Below are 6,000 nucleotides of genomic sequence, written 5' to 3'. Positions count from 1 at the left end.
AAATCTCTATGGTGTTTCCCACAGGTATACTCACCAATATATCAAAGTCAAGGAATGTACCCGTAGGAGGAAAAGTTGGCCCATCGTTTAGGGGGAACAGGTTCCCATTAACACAATGTTTTGCTTCAAAAACATGACAGAAGACGAAAGCAGCTATCAGATAGGGAAGTTGGAAGTTGCGGCTCAGAGACAATAGTTCACATCATACGTGGATTCCATTCAGCTTGCTAAGTACTAACGGCACAGTCAGGCAGTGCACCTTATTTTCCATCCCCAGGGCACAGTAACCAACCAGGGCACCTGGCCACGAGTCAATGATCCATGTTGTAACGGCAGCTCCGACAATGCGCATCTCTGGCTTCTCTCCAGGGATAAACGAGGCTTCTACATTTCCTGTTTGGTTTCGCATGGGTGATGATTATTTATGGAGCAGCAGAAGATACTTTTTAAGTTTTTTTTGTTTTGTTTTGTTTTTGTCGTTTGAGCAACCAACTCTGGGTTTTGCGCTTCACTTTCTAAATAACAATAAAACTAATAGTTGTGTTAATCAGAGGCTACTCCTTCTACATTCGCTGTGTGACCGCTGAAGGCAAAGCCACCACATTTAACACTGAGGGTATGTTGAAATGTGTTCTGGGACTTTCCATAGGCCTGTGTCTGGTGTCCTCAGTTTCATCATCCATGGCAGCCGTTTCCTGCAGTTTCTCTGTCTCGACTGTCACATGTGATTATGCATGGTTGGTGACTTGTTTCTGGCCAGTCCTTCTGGGTGTCCTTAGTTTGGCTCTAACCCTAGGGACCTGGCTTTTCTCTGTAAGCTTGATTCTACTGATTGATAACAGTGAAAACAGATGTCTATTTTTTTTCCTGGTCCAGTGTGCAATGCAGGGCAGCCCCAATGCCTGTCTTCCTTAATTCCCGAGATAAGAAGAGGGCTTGAGATGATAGCTCAGTCTGTAAAACACCTGTCCCACAAGCACGAGGACCCAAGTTCAGTCTCTAGCACTCACACAAAAAGGTCAGGCCTGGTGATTTGCCCTTGTAATCCCAAGATCGGGAAGGCAGAGATAGGAGAATTCTGGGGCTCACAGGCCCGTTGGTTTAGCCTAATTGGTGAGTGCTGAGCCAATGAGAGACATTGTCTCAAAGATGTATGTCATTCCCGCAAGTGACCCATGAGGTTGTCCTCTAACTTCCACAAACATATGCGCCACATGTACATGTTCACACACACACACACACACATTCACATAAAAATAATCCAGTAATGTTCATTTTATGATGCTAAGAGTCTCCTTAGCTTTCTGCCATAGTCTAGAGTGGGAACAGGTGGTATCTTAAAGCTCTATTCCTGGGATGGAGAGATGGCTCAGAGGTTAAGAGCACTAGCTGCTCTTTCAGAGGTCCTAAGTTTAATTCTCAGCAACAACATGGTGGCTCACAACCATTGATCATGAGATCTGGCACCCACTTCTGGTGTGCATACATATGTGCAGACAGAGCACTGTCGTCATAATAAATAAATACATCTTTAAAAATAAAAGATCCATTCCTTTTTTATACCACACAGCAAAGCTCCAGGCAATTTACATATAATGTTAATTTTCAAAACTAACCATATAAGCTGTACCAACCTATTGGAGCTAATTGCATAAGTACTCTAAATTCTAGAAAGGAAAATACACTACTTAGATGCATTTGTATTTGTATTTACTAAATATTCTTTATCCAAAAATTATTTTTTTTGTAGCTAAATAGTTTGGAATTTTTAGAAAGATAGAAAAAATTGTTCAAACCCTGAATGAAGTGTAGCGTAGTGGCACTGCACCCGTGACATCCTGTCACAAAGCCTTGCTTCCCAGTACTATTCATTACTACTTGCAGATCTCAAGTGCTAGAGAGGATGACATCCCGGATCTGAGCTGGACACAGAAGTCCTGGGTTAGCTCAGTTATGGTAGTATTGCTTTTGGTCACACTATTGGCTCAAACGTGTGCATGTGATACCAAGTGATGCTAATCATTGTAGTGATACTCTGTTTGTGATCTCACGAATAAAGCTTGCCTGAAGATCAGAGTGCCGAGCTAAGCCACTAATTAGCCATAGAGGCCAGGCAGGGGTGGCACACCACTTTAATCCCAGCTCTCAGGAGACAGAGGCAGACAGATCTCTGGGCCTTCAAGGGCATCCTAGGCTACAGGAGATTGGATCTGTCTAAAAGAGAAACAGCGCTCACACAAAGTTGCTCCCAACACTTGGCATCCCTTGCCTTTAATCCCTGCATTAGGGAGGTGGAGACAGGAGTGATATGGCTGGCAGGAGAAGTCAGGAGCTCAAATGCAGTCCGAGGATTCACAGAGACGGATGCAGTCTGAGATTTTGTAGAGACAGCAGCAGTCTGAGGATTGGTAGAGATAGGATTGCCCCTTTGATCTGAACATTGATAGAGAGGTAAGAACTTTCTATTGCTTACTGCTCTGCTTCTCTCTCCTCTCAGCTTTCACCCCCTAAAAATTTCACCCTTTGGGTTTTTATTATTAAGACCGATTAGAATTTGTACTATGAGTCATTATGAATCTCAAAATGTCAGGGCAAAATATGAGGGACAAAGAAACTCTGTCTGGATGCTACTTGCAGCATCCTGGGGCCAGCAAGGGATGATGCAGGAACCACAGAGAACAGAGGGAAGAATGATGGGAGATGGCTTCCAGGTGACATGGATCCCCTGGTTGAAGCCCAGAAGAAGCTGGCCCCATCTATACTACCTTTCAGTTAACTTGGGCCAAAACATTTACTTTGTGTTTAAGCTATTCTGAGCTATCTTTAAATTAAACACACCCTTACCAACGTACTGTAAACATGCCTACTACATAGTAACAACTCAGTAAGTCATCGAAAGATGATCGGAACAAAGAGTATTAGATGAAAATGTCAATAAAGACTGCCTTTGCTTTACCTATGTTCCAGCAGCAGTTAAACTAAATAGCATGCCGTCAAAACTAGAGAAAGGGGCCAGTTTACACGATGTATTCTGAAGAGGTTTGGTGAATTGAATCTTGACTGAATATGTCTCCTGAAGTTAGACACATCTCTTCAATCTTGATTTAACATGTCACCACACCTTAGATGGGAAACATCACTTCATTTAAAAACCACACAGTTGTTCTGAAGAAAAGTCTGGTGCCTTCTTAACTCAGAAGTGTTTCATATAACGGAGCTAAAACACTCTCCCACTCCTATCAGTGGCTGGTACCTGGGCTGCAACTCCTGCACTACCTTCAGGCATGGCAGCTACCACCTCTTAACACATCCCACGTTTCCATCTCTATATTTGGCCCTATGTACGCTTGGGTGTAAACTCCGTTGCGTTGAGAGTGCTGACCTGTTACTTGTTGCCATAGCCTCAACCTCCCGAGCAGAAGCTGACATAGAGTGAGAACTTGGTAAATATTTGACAGAGGAGTGAATAGACGCAGCCTTTCTGGGCACTCAGCAACAGAGAGAGGCACACACAAACAGTTTAGAGTAATCCAGGGTCTTCTTCATAATGATGAATAGAGTTTCTTGCATGCCCAGAGACAGCCCTGGACCCTGGTGTTGGAAGCCCAGCCTTGTCACACGTTAGATGGGCAACATCACTTTGCTTTGTTTACAAACGCCAGAGCACGTTTGGTCCATGCCCCCCTCCCCCCCATTCATACTTCAGTGACTCTCCTCTCTGAAAGGCATTGACTTTGGTCTTTTTTAAAAAGTTGTAGGGCGAATGATTCTAATGACACAATTAGATCAAAATGCCCACCATTGCATTGCACTCAGCTTACTATTTCTCAAGTTCAGCTGAATTTTAGAAATAATTGTGTTTATTCGCAAAGTTTCAATAGGAATGATTTTTAGTGTGTTTACGTGTGTTCATGTGTGTATTGACACGTGTGTTCATGTGTGCATGTATGTGTGGATGGTCCTAAGGTTGACATCAAGAATTTTAGTTTGCTGCTTTCCACCCTATGTTTGGAGGTAGTCTCTTAACCGAACCAGAGCTTGCTAACAAGTCTAGTCTACCCATTCAACTTTCTCCGGGGTTCCCTGTCTCTGTCTTCCAAGTGCTGAGATTGCAGGTGGACTCCACCCCCACCCCAGCATTTACATGGGTTCTGAGGATCTAAATGTTGATCTTGCCTTCTTCACATTTGTGTACCAAGTGCTTTATCCACTGAGCTACCACCCCAGTCCCAGGATTTTTGACCATTAGGATATATTTTATCCAGAATCAGAAAACAGATAAACACCGGAGAGCTGGAGAGATGGCTTAGCAGTTAAGAACACCCGCCGTTCTGGCAGAAGACCTTCATTAAGTTCCCAGTGCCCATGCCAGATGGCTCACAACAGTCTGTAATTCCAGCTCCAGGGGATCTAACATCTTCCTCTTTTGGCCTCTGTGGGCACCTGCATATGTGCGGTCATGTGTGACACAGGTATGCACACATACACATAAACAAATCTAAACCAGCCAAGCACTGGTGTAAATATGGCTGTATAATCTGTTAAATCCGTTAAACTTAGTTTCACAATAACTCTGAGAGATTCATGGGGCTTTCAAACCCATCAAAGATACATTTCACAGCCTCATAGGCATTCTTAATTATTACATTTTGTTCAGGAAAAATTTATGCTTTTCCCAAATAAGTGGGTTTCTTGTTTCTGTAGCAATAAAGGCACTTGAAAAGAGTCGGAGAAAAGCTAACAACCCAAGTGAAGAAAAACGAGGAAGCCACGTGACAGAAGTCCAGCACACAAGAGGAGCTGAAGTGGCTCCTGAGTCATGGGAAACAGCTTCAAGGAGTAGCTCCTGAATAACTGGTCATGCATTGCTAGTCATGAATTACTTTTGCTTTGAGCTCTAAGCACCAGATGCAAGCTAGAAACTGAGCAGGATCCGGTGGAATGGAAAAGATGACTCCCTAATTAAACAGTGATAAGCACTTAATTGTGTGTTATGACTTATTACAGCTGCTACAAACAAGTAGGCATTATTTAAAATAAACTTAGAGGACGAGTGCAGGCGGTGTGTTCCAACGTGACAGGTATTGTGTGGCAAGAGCGGAGCTATCCTGCAGCATCGAAGAGCTTGGCAAGACCAAGGCTAACTTTTTCCCTAACAAAGTGAAAGGTCTTATATGTCTGTGATCATTTTATATACATATATGTGCATATATATACACATGTGGACAAAGAGTATACAAGCAAAACTATATGGCATCATCATCTACTTCATTATCCATAGGAACACATATATATTTTAATAAGCTTAAGAGAATTTCAGAGAGACTTGAGTGTAGGAGACAGGCTAGAGCAGGGGCTGTCAGAGAATCAGCTCGACTGCATGTTTGCATCATCTGTTGTCTCTGACTGACCTAACACATTAAAATCTAAAATCTATAATCTATCTATCTATCTATCTATCTATCTATCTATCTATCTATCTATCTATCTATCTAATCTATCTATCTATCTATCTATCTATCATCTATCTATCCATCTATCTATTATATATATATATCATTTATCTATCCATCTACCATCTATCTATCTATCTGTTTATTTATATCTATATATTTTTTGAGGCAGGGTGTTGCTATGAAACTCTGGCTTTCTTTACTCATTATGTAGACCGGGCTAGTCTCAAAGACCTCTCACAGAGACCTTCCTACCTCTGCTGAGTGCTGGGATTAAAGATGTGTGCCACTAAGGCAAGCTTAAAATTTAAAGTGTTTAATGTCTAATGACTATGCCTCAACCTTTCCCCTCTGTTACTTGCTAGGTCCCATGGACCTACGTTCCCTTACTCCATCTTTTTACTTCTGTTCAGTGTCCAGCCTGCTTAGGTTTAAGTGGACAAGCTGTTTGTGTTATCTCTCTTGTCCTGATTTGCAATGAAAACTGTAATTCCTTTGGAATGCTGATGTTTCCTCCTGATAGCTATAGTAAGCTGATGGGCTGGAG

The sequence above is a fragment of the Microtus pennsylvanicus genome, chromosome 7 (genome assembly GCF_037038515.1).
Source record: "Microtus pennsylvanicus isolate mMicPen1 chromosome 7, mMicPen1.hap1, whole genome shotgun sequence".
Lineage (NCBI taxonomy): Eukaryota > Metazoa > Chordata > Mammalia > Rodentia > Cricetidae > Microtus > Microtus pennsylvanicus.
Note: the sequence above shows the minus strand (reverse complement) of the source record.